Source organism: Cupressus sempervirens, chromosome 10 (assembly GCF_028749045.1).
Source record: "Cupressus sempervirens isolate cs-2001-9-10 chromosome 10, ASM2874904v1, whole genome shotgun sequence".
Lineage (NCBI taxonomy): Eukaryota > Viridiplantae > Streptophyta > Pinopsida > Cupressales > Cupressaceae > Cupressus > Cupressus sempervirens.
Genome location: NC_143127.1, coordinates 726,229,130 through 726,245,813, shown reverse-complemented (window position 1 = coordinate 726,245,813; position 16,684 = coordinate 726,229,130). Strand labels below are relative to the sequence as shown.

Here is a 16,684-nt window from a genome sequence, read left to right as displayed (position 1 = left end):
AAGGATCTATTATGGTCCGCACCAAGAAAGGTGCGAAGAAGGAAATACAAAATGTGTATTTCGCCCCTGGTATGAAGCACAATTTGATGAGCATCGGTCAGCTCATTCAAAATGGATACAAAGTGCTGATGGAGAATGACAAGTGTATCATTCAAGAAAAAGATGGGAGCAAGAACTTACTTGCAGAAGTTCAAATGACAAAAAATAGAATGTTTCCCTTGAAGATAGAGACATGTTTCTCATCTCAAGTTGTTGTTGCACCTCCCACACAATCAGCTCTAAGGAGTGTGATTGAAGACCCCTCACAGCTATGGCACCTCATCTAGGCTATGCTGGTTTAAATTTGTTATCAAATAAAAGAATGGTAGAAGGTTTGCCACGTATAGGAAATTCATATGACAAGTGTGAGGCTTGTATTTTGGGCAAGCAACATAGGCTTCCCTTTAATTCTGATAATTCTAGGAGGGCTAGATATCCATTAGAGTTAGTGCATACTAACCTAATCAATCCTATGAAAGTTACTTCCATTGGGGGGAGTACTTATTTCATGACATTTATAGATGATTTTAGTCGTAAGACATGGGTGTATTTCTTAAAGAACAAATCTGAAGCATTTGATAAATTTGTAGAATTTAAAGTTCAGGCTAAAAAAGAATGTGGACATTATATCAAGGTCCTAAGATCAGATAGAGGAGGGGAGTATACCTCCAATTCTTTTATAAATTTTTGCAGGAAACATGGCATAAAGAAAGAGCTCACAGCCAGCTATACACAACAGCAGAATGGAGATGCTGAAAGAAAGAATAGGACCATTATTGAAATGGCAAGGAGCATGATGAAAGAGAAAGGTCTCCCAACTAAATTTTGGGGAGAGGCTATGGAAACAGTAGTTTACCTAATTAATAGGTGTCCTAAAAAGGTAGTCCGTGACAAAATTCCAATGGAAGCATGGTCACGAGGAAGATGGACAGTTGAACACCTAAGGTTGTTTGGATGTGTTGCATATGCACATGTGCCTAAAGAGAAAAGGCAAAAATTGGATGACAAAGGTGTGAAATGTATTTTCACAAGGTATAGCCCAGAATCTAAGGCATACAAATTGTATGATTCATTGAACAACAAGATAATTCTCTCAAGAGATGTGGAATTTCTTAAAAATTAGTCTTGATATGGCCCAACTGATGAGTCACCGAGCACTTCAAGTAAAGTGCCAATTATGAGTGAAGAAGATGCTGATGAAAAACAAGAAGAAGGATCAAATAGAAGAAAAGGCAAGAAAATTTAGACATTGCCGAGCTCCTCTAGGCATGATCAAGTGTCAGTGCCGAGTAATAGTGAAGACCAAGCTAGTCGACAAAGTAGCAATAGCAAAGATTTTGATCCCACACTCTCCTCCCTATTACCAAGAAAGACCAAGAGTCTTAGGGAGATATACCAAGATGAAAGGTATGAAGATTATGATGAGAGTGTTAATTTTGCATTATTTTCTCATAGTGATCCAATATATTTTGAAGAAGCTATTAAGGAGAAGAAATGGTGTAAGGCCATGGATGAGAAGATAGATGCTATAGAAAGAAACGAGACATGGGAGCTAATTGAATTGCCTCCCAAGAAGCAAGTGATTGGAGTGAAATGGGTATATAAGACCAAATGCAATGCTAAAGGAAAAATTGATAGGCATAAGGCAAGGCTAGTAGTCAAGGGCTACAAACTGCAGTATGGAAGAGATTATGATGAAACATATGCCCCAATTCCAAGAATAGAAATTGTACGTGTTGTCATAGCAATTGCAGCTCAGCACAAGTGGAAGGTATATCAAATGGATGTGAAGTCCACCTTCCTAAATGGTGTATTGAAAGAAGAAGTATATGTGGAGCAGCCACCTAGTTATGAAGTTGTAGGTGAAGAACACAAGGTATATAGATTGAAGAGGGCTCTTTATGGGCTCAAGCAAGCTCCAAGAGCATGGTACAGTAGGATTGACTCATATTTGATGAGAAATGGCTTTAGCAAAAGCAATGGTGAGCCCACTCTTTACATCAAGGCAGCAAATGGTAATGTATTGATTGTTGTCTTGTATGTAGATGACTTAATTTTTACTGAAAATAACAAGGCTCTAATTGGTGAGTTTAAAGAGGCCATGAAAAGTGAATTTGAAATGATAGACCTAAGACTCTTGAAATACTTTCTAGGCATAGAAGTAAAACAAATACATGATGGCATCTTCATCTCTCAAGAAAAATATGCAGGGCAGATCTTGGAGAGATTTAAAATGCAGAAGAGTAAGGAAGCTCCAACACCAAGAGCAGTAGGTCTGAAGTTGAGCAAGGAAGACTCTAGCAAGAGAGTGGATCCAGCACTATACAAGAGTATGGTTGGAAGTTTAATGTATTTAATTGCAACTCGGCCAGACCTAATGCATGCAGTAAGTCTGATTTCTAGATTTATGGAAACACCAAAGGATTCTCATTGGCAAGCAGGAAAGAGGATCCTAAGGTATGTGAAAGGTACCAAGGGATTTGAAATTTTGTATACTACAAATAATGATTTCAAGTTGGTGGGTTATACTGATAGTGATTGGGCTGGAAGTATAGATGATAGGAAGAGCACTTCCAGATACATGTTTCACATGGGATCAGGTGCAATTTCATGGGCATCCAAGAAGCAACCTATTGTTGCTCAATCTACAGCAGAGGTTGAATACATAGCAGCAAATGCAGCAGCATGTCAAGAAATTTGGCTAAGGAGGATCTTGACAGATTTGAATGAAAGGCAAGAGGATGGAACCACAATTTATTGTGACAACATCTCATCAATTATATTGTCCGAGAATCCAATCTTCCATGGTAGAAGCAAGCACATTGAAATTAGATATCACTTCATCAGAGAATTAGTGGAGAATGGGGATATCAAGATGGAATTTTGCAAGTCTGAGCAGTAGCTAGCAGACATATTTACAAAGCCATTAGGCATTGGAACTTTTGTACACCTAAGAGAGTGTCTTGGTGTAGTTTATGTGGATCAGCTGTGATCCTTATTTTTTGTTTGGCTCGGGACAAAAGGGGAGTGTTGGAATATTTAGTACGGTGGTTGTCTTGCCCCTGGAGCCAAACCTACCACCTGATGAATTGCAGAATAGCCAAAAAAATTAATATGGGTAGGTGAGATTTTTCAAATTTGGAAATGAGAGGGAAAAGCATTTTAGGTCAAAAGACAAAAAAACCAATGATTAGATTCATTCGACTAGACAAAGAGAAGAGAGGAAGAGCTCAGAAGTTGCAGAGCAAAGAAAGAAGGAAAAAGTTGATCAGCAGATTAGTTGCTGCAGAGATAGAAGGAATCATTTTCATGCTTGCAGTTGCACGTGCTTCTTCCTGTTGTTCTATAAGTTTGTAGTTTATTGGTTTCAACCTGTTGAAGCAGTGATTTCTCCAAGCACCATTGTATGCAGCCATTAGAGCTACAAGTTTAAAGATTATTGAAGTTTGAAGTTTTACCATTTTAGGGTTAATTTAGAGTTTTCTGGTTGAAGTCGAATGCTCCCATATTTTGTAATAGTTTAAATCTCATTTGAATAGAAAAGAAAGTAAGCATACTTGAATCTATTGTTCTTCCTCTTCTATTCATTGCATTTGAGAAATTTGGTTGAAAGGTTAAAGCTTGGCTCTTTGGTTTTAATGGTGAAAGTATTCACGTTAGAATTTTTTTAAGTTATAAATTTTCTCAGTTGGAGCCGCATCCATTATTGCCAAGCAATTTTTTCTTTAAATGCTGAGCTCACTCGGCACCTGTTGACTTTCACTTGGCACCATCAAGTGCCGAGCAAGTGTCGAGCAATCTATGACTCGGCACTTCAAGTGCCGAGCAAAACTAGCACTCGGCACCTTCATGTGCTGAGCAGTTTTTAAGTGCCAAGAAAAATTTTTAGTTTTAGGGTTGTGAGTATTGATTTTAATTTATATTTCTCATAGATTAGCCCCAATCTCATACATACATTTTTTAGTTTGCGACAGGAAGATAAATATGCTACATTGTTGCATCTAGTAAGAGAGCAGATTGGTACTAATCAACAAACATTAATTTTTGTTGCAATAAAGCACCATGTCGAATTCTTAAATGAATTATTTAGAGTAGAAGGAATCGCACTATCCATTGTGTATGGTGATATGGATCAAGTTGTAGGTAAAATTCATCTTGCAAAGTTCAGGGCAAGGAAAACAATGTTATTACTTGTAACAAATGTTGCTACAAGAGGTATTGATATTCCACTTTTGAATAATGTGGTCAACTATGATTTTCCTCCTAAACCTAAAATTTTTTTTCATAGAGTAGGTCATGTTGCTCGTGCTACTCAAACTGGCACAACATAATCATTTTTTACATCAGAAGACATGTCGTATATTTTGGACTTGCATCTTTTCCTGTCAAAACCTATTCGACCAACGCCAACAGAGGATGAGGTTACAAGTGATAGAGAGAAAGCTTTTTCTAGGATCAATGAAATGGTTGACAAAGGAGAATCCATTTATGGATGTTTTCCACAATCTATGTTGGATCTAGTCTCCAAAAAAATATGGGAGCAATTAGATGAGTCCAATGAACCTAGAGCTTTGAAGAAGGCATCTGCGAATGCATATTCATTATATTCTGAGACAAAAGCCATCTACATCAAGAGAGTCTGTTAAAAGGGCAAAGGATTTTCCTTAGGAAGGGCTACATCCACTTTTTTTAAATAAAATTAGTAGCAATGAGACTATTGCTCTATCTTTCTTAGAGCGGTTGAAAAAATTTAGGCAAGCTAAGCTTACATATAGGAAGCACTTGCTCTATTATTGAATTCATACAAGTCAAGCTTCTTATGTGGGACTAAATTTGTTATCTATATGGCGTTCTTTTGAATGAATGTACAGTAGAAAAACTTCAGATTAGAGAGCTTGTCCTATCGATTGAATTAACCAACATTTCCTTGAAATTTAAAATCAATGTATAGAAAAAGAAATTTCATCGTTGAACCTATTGCTTTTATTTGTTCTTAAGAGAACACTAGTTGCATTCTGAGTGTAGGACTGTTATGTTTGGTTGCTTGTGATTTTTGCATATTATTATAATTTTTCACTCTCTTACTTTTCTAATATTTATAATTCTTAGATTGCAACAAGATATTGTAATCTCATGGTCCTTTTTGAGGTTGACTAGAATATGCTCTAAACTAAAATTGAGTTGAATGCAGGCCTAAGCAAACTATTCTAGAGACTAAAGGGGAAGAAGCAAAAGCAAAGCACATGGAGGTGTTTGTCATACCCTTTCAACTAATATCATGATTTTTGTTTGCTAGGTAGTATTATTATATCAGAAAGTTTCATACATAGTATTGGGTGTTACATAGTTGCTTTTTACTAGAAAGAACTAGAACCTTGTATCTTTTGACACAAATTTTTTAATAATGATATGGAGGTTACAATCTTAACATGTGTAGGTGTGTTCAAAGAATATTAGCCTACTAATTTTGTAAGGTTAAACATATATCCTTTTTATGCATTTTTTCCACCCTTACTTATAGTGTTATGGATGTGTTCCATTCCGTTTGAAAAGGAAATGAATGTTCTATTTGAAAAATATTTTTACATTACATTTTCATGTCAAAAAAATTCATACAAAATTCTAATGCACCATATATTATCCAGCATAAAATTACAATATTTTCCAGCATTGTGTAAAAATTACAAAGTCTATTTTCCCAACCAATAACAAGATATATAAGTTTTCTAGCCAGACTTATGTGCGATCATATTAATCTACGGTGCAATTTTTGTCATTCTCATCTAGAGAGACTGAGGAAGCCAAAGTTATGATATAATGAGAAATACATAAACAAATCAATAAAGTGAAACTAATTGATGAATAAAAACTAAATTGATAAGTGGTTGTGCAAACCATCCTTTAAAATGTTGACAAGTAGTTGCCTGAATTTTTTGCTGATGAGTAATCGTAGAAATACTTGCTAACTAGTTTTTGCTTAAAATTATGGCTTATATTTTTAAAAAATTCAATGAAATGTGTAAAAATAGAAATCTCATTCTTCGTTAAAAGCATCTCCAACATCTAGAATAAAAGGCAGGTAGGATTTTTTAATTTTCACCTTGATTATTTGGGGGATGGAACACTTCTAATGCAAACCCATCTGGATGCAATTTTAGATGATTGCATATTTTTGCAAGAATATGTTATAGGCTATTCATCTAATCAGGATACAATTTCATCTAGTTAGGGCACACTTTGACTTAGACAAGGCTTGTTTTGCCCATTTTTGTGTGTTGTTGATCATTCTACTTTCAAGCTTTTTATTCATTCCACATATTTTTGAATCACATGATCAATTTAAAACAATCTTTGAAAACATAATTTTAAAAAAGAATGTTGTAAAATTTTGTTAGACTGCTATTAGTATTTACATATGTTGTAGGTTAAGTCTCTTCTTAAAACTTTAATGTGGTGATCATGCATGTATTGTTCAATTTCAAATCTGTCAAGGAACTTTTGAGTCATGGCTAACAAAGAAACATTTGGCTTAATGCCAATAAGCATGCTAAGGCTTCAGGTCTATATTACAGAACTAAACATTCAAAATGCATTAGCATTGCTCATTTTCAAGTAAGTGGTGGCTTTTTCTTAATGAGCATAGAGAAATCACTCATGTTTGTCTTTAGAAACTTGGGGATATTATAAAAAGAATTTTTTGGTGCATGAATTTTGTCGCAAACTTCTGGGCTATTACAAAAAAATGTTTTTTGAATGTTTGAATTTTGATACAAAGACAAAAAAAAAGTTGTAGAGAGATTTTGCTACATGAAAATACAAAGTACAAATTGCTACAACCCTTATTGAAACAAGCATGTTCAACCTCATCATTAAAAGTGTTTTATCCTATCCCAAGCAATCAAAACTATCTACCATTGGCTAGTGACTTATTTAAAGTGAAAAATAGCTGTCATGATTTGTGGGATACACTACTATTGTATCCCTTTAAACTTCTGGCTTCTATTATCTTGATTTCCATTTTTTGAAAATAATATGCAATCCATAGCAATCAAGAAAGGTGGCAACAGGAACATGTGAAATTTCCAAAAAGGGGAATGGTAATTTACATCCATTGTACTGAGGATACAAGAGTTAGCATATATCATTTTAAATATCTTGCATGGGCCCTTTACTAAGATGTTAATTTTTAGACTTTTAGAATTGGGCAAGAGCTCTACTTATAGAATGAGAAGAAAAAAGCAAATAAACATAGTAGGCCAAAGGAAATTTGAGCTTCACCCACATTTTTCAATTCTTTATTTTTAGTGTGAGGGATATATGGGGGTGTCTTTTTCATTGGCTGCAAATGCATGGAAAGGAAATTGCAACATGAAGTGAAGTTGGCATATTAATCACTACAAATGTATGTTATGGTAAATTGACATTGTATTGAACAAAGGAGACAAAGGTTTCTTAAATAGATTTACAAAGATGATGTTTTAAATTGTGAGCTAAAGATGGAAATAGAAACTAACAAGGACAAAAAAATGACCATTAAGATAAGATAAATTTATTAATGTCCAACAAGAAACCACAAAACATTACATCTTTTAATAACCCCCCTTAATTGTCATTTTACTAACTACCTTGCAGAAGACAATGTCTTTTGGTGACAAATACAAATAAGGCTACCCCTTTCTCATTAGAACATTTTTTTGCTGTTGAGACCCACCTCTGATCTGCAAAATATTAATGACCAAGAATTTGTGTGACGTGATGTTGGTTAACAAAGCTATCCCTTCGAGATCATCTGCTAAAATTGGCAAAAACTTGAAAGAATGATTTAGTGGAAAAAATGGCAAACTCATGTGTAGCATGTTGCCCTAGCAACTATAGGTGTGATCTAGGACAAGACACGATGATATTTTGTGGAGAAAATACCACCATCCAATTTTTTTTATAGATAAATTAAAAAATCCTGATACTAAGAACATTAGTCTTGATTCAAAAAATATAGAGGTGATTTTTAAGGATTTTTGAGGAGAAAAATTGATCAAAACCTGAGAGACATCGTGTTGTTAATGAAATTCTAAAAATAATTATTTGTAGAAATATAGAGGGAACTCATCTTTTTGTGGCCATCTATGGTGAGTAGCCAACTAGTGAGTATATATAAATGGTGCAATGAGCTCATCAGTACACTTCTTTATAAAGTAGCCTCTAACTCTAGCTCTATCTATATAAAATGGAAACATGGTCTTCACCATGGTAGTAGAGACCTTAGTGTCAGCCTATCTATACTTCACAATGCTAGTGACACTGTGAGATAGAGAAGAATAAAATGTTTCAATACTAGTATAATCAAAAGGGTTGTATGATTCAATGGTTAGAATCATACAAAACAACTCCTCTCGCATTGCTACAATCTTCTCCCTATTAGGAAGGGTGGTAGAAGAGGAAGGCAAGGAGTCTAGAACCTCTATAGCACGAGATAATCTAGCAAGTGCATCTCTAAATAACTATTGTTTATCCTTAGTAGAGGATGTGGGTCTACGTGTTGTATCAGACTCAGCACTCTAACCCCCTTTATGGACACTAGCATCCCTTGAGGATGTGGGAGTGTGACCCCCTAAACTAGATGCCATAATGTGTGTATATATATATATATAATGTATGAGGATATGAGTGTGAAGCTATGAGAGACAAAATCTGATAAATATCTAGAGATCTGCACATGCATATATATATATACACATATAAACATACAAGTGTATAAATTAAAATAATTAAAAGTTAAATTTAATTTGAAACATACGTATATAAATACACAACATTAAATGTATGGTGTTGTTCTATCATGTACATGTATTTTGAAATAAATTATCTTAGAGACCATATCTAATGTATTTTAACGTGCTCATGCAAATGTGAAAAATAAATGTTCGTACATGTACATGTATATCAGATTTTTTTTTTTAAATCTTGATTAAATTATAACTAAGTGTACACATGTAACTTAAGTTTTTTACTAAATTAGATTTTGATTTAGCTACAGGGTTAAACAATTTTTCTAAGTTTCATATAAATGTACAAGTGTTTCTAAGTTTCATATAAATGTACAAGTGTTGTATTTTTTTTAGAAATTAATGATAGGTTTTAATTTCAAATTTGAATATAACAAAGTTAATTTTGTTTATTTTTCCTAACATTTGACTACATTCTACTTCTAAATAATTTATGTTTGACTTCATTTTACCTAATATTTTTCTACATTTTTACCTAATGTTTGACTACATTTTACCTAAAATAGTGTTTCTAAGTTTCATATAAATGTACAAGTGTTGTATATTTCTTTAGAAATTAATGATAGGTTTTAATTTCAAATTTGAAAATAAAAAAATTAATTTTTTTTTACTTTTACTTAATGTTTTTCTACATTCTACTTCTAAATAATTTATGTTTGACTTCATTTTACCTAATATTTTTCTACATTTTTACCTAATGTTTGACTACATTTTACCTAATATTTTTTTACATTTTTACCCAATGTTTGACTACATTCTTGCTTTTGTTTTGAATAATTTACTAACAAATCTAAAAAATAATTTAAATATATTAAAAAATTAACAAATCTAAATAATTCACTAATAAAATACATAAAAAAGGAATTAATTTGACTACCATTAACATTTACTAATCAAAAAATAATTTTAAAAAATTTAAAATGAAAAAAAAAAAACCACTAACCTGTTATAGCCAAAACGCCTTAACCACTCTCCAAGAATCTCATAACTGCTATAGTGAAAATGATAGCCAAAAAGTGATTTTTGGCATTAATATAAAGCATCAGGTTTACAACCAAAACACTTTCGGCCTAAAGTGTTTCAGTTGAAACCATTAATGCTAAGTCAATGGGCAAACCTGCCATGTTTGTACGGTCGAAACATGTTCGACCGAAACCTGTTCGACTAAAAGTGTTTAGATTGTAACCCATTTAGATATCACAAAGGGTGACATAGGTTTGTGTTTTTACCCATCAGCAATTGGGCCAACTTTGTGATTTTGATGGAAACTTATGTTTTTGCCAACTTTGATGAATTATGATTTAGATTGGTATATATGTAATGAATTGTATCATATCCAAATAAGTAAGTATGAAGTGATTATAAAAAGAAAGTGTGAGTTAAGAAGGCTACCAGTAGTATAAGTGACAACAAAGATTTATCTATCATAGCAACGTGATCTTCACATTTCAAAGGAATCTCAAATAGCAAATCAAAGTTGCAGATCAAATATCAATTAAATCCTTTAATAGGGTAAAATTAATAGTCTTTGACAAATCTCTTTACTAAGTGCATACTTCATTGAATATTTTGTAAATCCTTTCACAAGGTGGACCTAGCAGTCCTTATTGTTCCTAATAGGGCATTTCATCATAAATGATCAATTGTAAGCCTCAACACACCAACTTTATACTACAGTACTAAAACTTTTGTGTACCATTCCCACCCTACTTTTAGTTTCTATTTGGAAGGTTTCTAGGTCACCATATCTTGCGTCAAATTTCTATGAATGTTTATTTTATTTCCTTCATTCATGCATGCAATTAGATCATAATATTAATGAAGGATTAATTGATGGAATAAGATTAGAAATTTTATTGGTTCTTGATTCACCACTCCCCTCTTAGTAACCTTTCCTACCTCATATTTCCACCAAGTATATATCATTGATTTTTTTTTCATTTCATTATTGTATCCAATAGTTTTCACTTAAGGGACATGTTTGAGTAAATAGTTCTTACTATTTACTTCTTACATAATCTTTTTTAGGTGACTACATTGATTAGTTAGATGGATATTGTAAAACCATTCTTTAAAATTAATTCCTCTATGTTGATATTCTTTTGTCCCAATTGTATCCTACCTCCTCTAGGTTCATATTTGTCTCAACCTTTTTCAACTCTACATGTATATTCTCATTCCTATTTAGGAATGTCCTTTTTACATGTCCAAGGGATTTAGCTTAGTTGCTTAAAGTAATGAGTTCTCACTGTGGAGACCCTAGTTCAATTCCAAAGAGGGACACCTTTGTGGAATTCTAACTCATGACTCTTGGTCTTCTATTGGTTGTATTTATCTCACTATAAAAGGTGGATTCTAAGTTGTGACTCGTGGTCTTCCAAATGTTGTTTAGAGTATGGTTTCTCAAAATGATCTTGAATAATATTATAATTCTCATGGTGTTTCTTGAATGAGTACAAGAGTTGTAAATGATTTCAATATTAAAGTTTTGGAATTACAATAGGAAAGGTAAACTTCTAAGGGGGGGGGGGGTGAATCGGTAGTTTAAACTTAGACCCATAGAACTTTCACCACACATCCATCAAATACATTCAATGTGCAAACTAAAATAACATGTAAAGCACATACATCTAAATCATGTAAGAAAGTAAATATTCGCACACATATGACACCAGATATGATTACCCAAAAACCCTCCAAGTGAGAAGCTAAAATAGGGGTGGGGATGACACCCACAAATCTTCACTACTACAATAATAAAGTGTAACTAATGAAGGTTACAATATTTTGACCATGAAATATGATCTACCTTATGAAATATGAGATTCATCCATTTTTTTGATTAATCCTTCCTTTCTTCTAATTGGTTGCATGTAATTGCATTCAGCACCTGAAGTCTTTGACGCTTGGCATATACTGACCTCTTTGTTGTGACACAGCATCTATATCACTCGACATCCATAGTTCACTCGGCTCCTAAATCACTTAGCATGCACTATCTACTTGACACTTGAGTGACTTGGCACATGAGTGGCTGAGCACTCACTGTGGACTCGGCATGCTCTATAATATACATGTTGTGCTCCACATATACTACTTGTTCAACATGAACTAAGTAAATAGCTTAAGTGTGTTGACACTCACTTGTCAAAACCAATATGAGATCAACATAAAGGTATTTTTACATCATTTTAATACATTTCATTTCCATTTCTAATAATCATAGATAATGTTTAAATCGAGTAGGCACTAGATCAAGGATATAATGTTGATTAAGTCTAGATGAAAATGGTTTGAAAAAATATCATTTTGGACTTCACAAATTGATTGGATAGGATCTATTTATCACAAGACCATATGATGATAGTATTGTAGTGAGAAAGTTAAAAATAGTCTTTTAATAAGCTATGAGAAGGCACAATAAATTAAGGGCCCAAAAATAAGTGTGAATTGTAAAAAAGTTGTTATAATGTAATGACCCCATCTTTTAGCCTTCACGTTCTCCAAAGTCTAAGTGGAGCATAAGAGGAAATTAAATTAATTTCTTATAAAGTCATTAAATAAAATAAAAATTAAAATTTGACTTTATATTTAATTAATTTAATTAATTATTGTATTACAAGGGATAAGCTTCTAGAGTGTATTAATTATTAGAAAGGTGGAAGCATCTAGTAATTTAATTTTCTAGAAGCACAATTAATTATTGTATTGCAAGGGAGGAGTTTCTAGAGAATGCATTAATTATGGGAAGGGGAAGCCTCTAACACTTGCAATTAATTAATGGTTTGGTTCCTTCTAGAAGGGTGAAGGAAAAGAATAAATAGGGGGTGAAAGTCCCATTGTTGAGCATCAGATTTTTGGGAATGACATTTGATAAGAGCTTGGATGTGTGAATCACACATCTTTCTTGGCAATAGGGGACATTCATCCTCTCTTGTAACATTCTAGACATCATTCCCTTGGGGTTTGGCCTTTGGAATACATTTCTTGTACTTGATTTTATCATTTTGGAAATTTAATATAATTTTGGTTACATCTTTAGTTTGCATAAAAATCTATTTTGGTAGTTGGTCCAATTTTTGGGTGTTCCAAGGTGCCCATTACAATGGTATCAAAGCTACAAGTCTTTCCATCCTGTGAAGATCTTCAGCATCTATGTTTGAGCATGCAGCAAGGGCTTTATAATTTTTGCAATACCAGGGCAAGACAAAGTAGAAGTTCAGACTTGCAGAACAAATAGGGTAGTTCATCCATGCAAAGCGACATAAAATCTAGTCATATAGACACAGAGGAGATATTCTTTGAACAAGACAACAGTATGGGTGATCAAGATGATAGGAATATCGGTCCAGATCAAGAAAATGTAATATTCAGGTTATTGTGTACATTGGAGGAGGGGCAGCGGATGCAGCAAGAGCAAAATAGGTGAATGGATATGATGCAACAGGAGCAAAATAGGCAAATGGATATGATGTTGTAGTTAATGGCTAGATAGATGGGCATCAATATTAATCTAGTTGATGCCAACAATGGAAACAACAATAATAGGGGCAATGATAATGGAAGCCGAGACAACATTAATGGTAATAATGGATATAAAAACAATGGAAATGAGGTTGATAACTTTAGACATGTTGCATGCCCAACTTGAACAACCAGCTCAAGGTCTCTTCTACCCACCTTCCCACCTAGAAATTCAGTTCAGCTGATTAATGAACCGCAAACTATAGAGTTACAGGATCAGTTCAGGAGGGATTGGGAGGCTAGTGGACTGGAGTTTTAGGCAGACATTTCTCTTAGAGATTACTTGGACCTAAGGATGAGACACATGCCTAGATCAGGAGGATGAAGTCAAAACCTTGAGCTAAGAAAGAAAGTTGGGAAACTTTCTTTACCTTATTATGATGCTTCAGGGAAGATGACCACACAAGCTTGGGTGCAGAAGATGGATACATACTTGTAGGTAAATCCTATGCCTAAAGAGGAGGCTATAAAGTATGTGGCTATTCACTTGGATGGACCAGCACATGAGTGGTGGCACCCTGGCATGGTAACCTTGGGATATAATTAGATCACATCTTACAAGAAGTTCACTAAGAGGCTCATAGAAAGATTTGATACCAGGGATCTTGAATTATAGTTTAAAGAGTTGGCACAACTCAAGCAATGGGGATCAGTTGAGATGTAGATCAGTGAGTTTTAGAGGTTAGTTGTGTTGGTCACTGATATTTCAGAAAGGAGGTTAGTAGTGTTGTTTATGGATGGACTCTCAAAACCCTTATGAGGTTAGGTCAAGGGGCATGACCCAGCTACATTGCAGAAGGCCACTAAAAAGGCTTATGACTTAGCACCTTCTTCATTTAGGAGCAAATTTCAGCACAAGGATTCTTATATGAAAAAGTACAAGAGAAGGACAAAAAACCTTTTCACAAGGATGATCAGCCCAAAAGAGATAAGTTGGATAATGACACCTTCAATGATTTAATAAAAAGGAAGTTATGTTTTCATTACAGAGAGCCTTGGGATCTATCTCATAAATGTCATCTCAAGGCTAAGGCAAATCAAATGGAGTATTTCTTAGCAAAAGAGTCATAGTCAAAGAGGGAGGATCAGTACTCTGATTCAGATGAGGATAGCACTATAGAGGAGAGTAGTATTCTTGACGATGAGAAGTCATTAGCATGATTAACTAGGGCTTAGAAGGCAGTCACATTTAAGGTCAAAGGTACTATCCAAGGGCAAAAAGTCATCTCGCTCATTGACACTGGGGCTACACATAATTTTATAGATGCACAATTGGTAGCTAAGAGAGGTCTATAGACTGAGGAGCACACCAGATTTAGAGTTATGATAGCTAATGGTGACAAACTATTATGCACTCAGAAGATATCTAATCTTCATATCAGGTTTGGAGATGGCTATGAATTGGAAGATGATTTCTATGTGGTAGACATGGGAGACTATGATGTCATCCTTGGCATGGTATGGATGGCCTCATTAGTAGAGTTCACACTTAACCTAGAAAAATTGGAGATGAAGTTTCAGCATGAGGGAAGAACTATTGTACTTAGAGGACTTTCAAATGGGAGTTGTAGAGTAGTTTCCCTAAGGAGAATGCAGAGACTTTTTTGGCATAATAACATAGAGTAGGTAGCAGAATGTTTCACTATGCCAACTTCACAAGAGTAGGTGAAGATTCATCCACCAGATATCCAGGAGATACTTAACAGGCACACTAAGGTATTTGGTGAGATTTTGCATGGGGTTCCTCCTGATAGGGGGATAGAGCATGTTATTGAGATCAAGGAGTGAGCCAAACCAGTCATGATTACTCCCTATCATCATCTTAAGAAACATAAGGATGAGATAGAAAAGACAATTAAGGAGTTGTTGGAAATAGGGCATATCAGGCCTAGTAAGAGCCCCTTTGCTTCAGCAGTAGTGTTGGTTAAGAAGAAGGATGGGATGATGTGCATGTGCATCAATTATAGGGCATTAAACAAGAAAATCATTAAGAACAGATATTCCATCCCACAAATAGATGAGTTGATTGATGAGTTACATGGTGCATGCTTTTTTACAAAGATTGATCTATGGTCAGGGTATCATCAAATCAGGATGAGGGAGGAGGACATTGAGAAGACAGCTTTTTTGTGTCACTATGGCCACTTCGAGTTTTTGGTTATGCCATTTGGGCTAACCAATGCCCCTGCTACATTCTAGAGTTGTGTGAATTAGGTATTCAGGGAGTAGCTTAGGAGATTTGTCTTGATTTTCTTTGATGACATTTTAGTCTTTAGCAAGACTTGGGAGTAGCATTTACAACATCTTGGGATGGTGCTGTCCACTTTGGAGAAAGAGTCGTTGTATGCCAAGGAATCTAAGTGCGAGTTTGGGATGACTGAGCTACTATACCTTGGGCATATCATCAATGCAGATGGAGTTCAAGTAGATCCTGAAAAGATTAGGGCTATTGTTGATTGGCCTACTCCTATGAATCTTACATAGCTTAAGGGATTCCTTGGTCTTTGTGGATTTTATAGGAGATTTGTTAAAAGATTTTCATAGATCGTTGCACCCTTGAAAGACCTTACCAAGAAAGGGGCCTTTACATGGACAGAGGTAGCTCAAAGAAGCTTTGATCATTTCAAGAAGGTGATGTCATCATGTCCAGTACTACCTCTACCAGATTTCACAAAGCCATTTGAGCTTCATTGTGATGCGTTAGGAGATGGGATTGGGGTTATCTTGATACAGGAGAAGCATCCCATTTTTTTTTAGAGTAGGAAGCTTCGTGGAGTGGAGAGGAGCTATTCCATCTATGATTGGGAGATGTTGGCTATAATGCATGCATTGGATAAGTTTCAGTCCTACCTAGTTGGGGGAAAGTTTGTTATCAAAACTGATCACAACAGCATCAAATACTTCATGAGCCAATGTGATTTGAATTATAGACAACATAATTGGATTACAAAGTTACAGGCCTATGACTTTGACATTGATTCTATCAAAGGTAAGAAGAATGTGGTGGCAGATGCTTTATCTAGGAGACCTCATATTTGTGCTCTAGCTGAGATTATAGGAGATTGGAGAAATAAGATCATAGAAGAGTATGCAAGGGACACTTGGGCTTCTAGAGTAGTTGCAGGCACCATACATGATGATTGTTATGTGGTGATGGACAGATTGATAAAGTATCAGGGTAGGATATATTTGATTCCTTCATCATAGTTTAGAGAGGTAATATTGAAGGCTTTTCATGATGCACCTATAGCTGGACATCCAGGGGTCTTTAAGACCTACAGGTAGACCCATGAGTGGTTTACATGGAAAGGGCTCAAGGATGATGTTCAGAAGCATGT

The 16,684-nt window shown here is 34.7% G+C and overlaps 1 pseudogene; it reads left to right on the top strand.

The window, feature by feature from the left end:
* The window catches only part of LOC149535881 (putative DEAD-box ATP-dependent RNA helicase 29), a 46,299-nt pseudogene that overhangs the window by 26,410 nt on the left and 3,205 nt on the right, over positions 1–16,684 (top strand).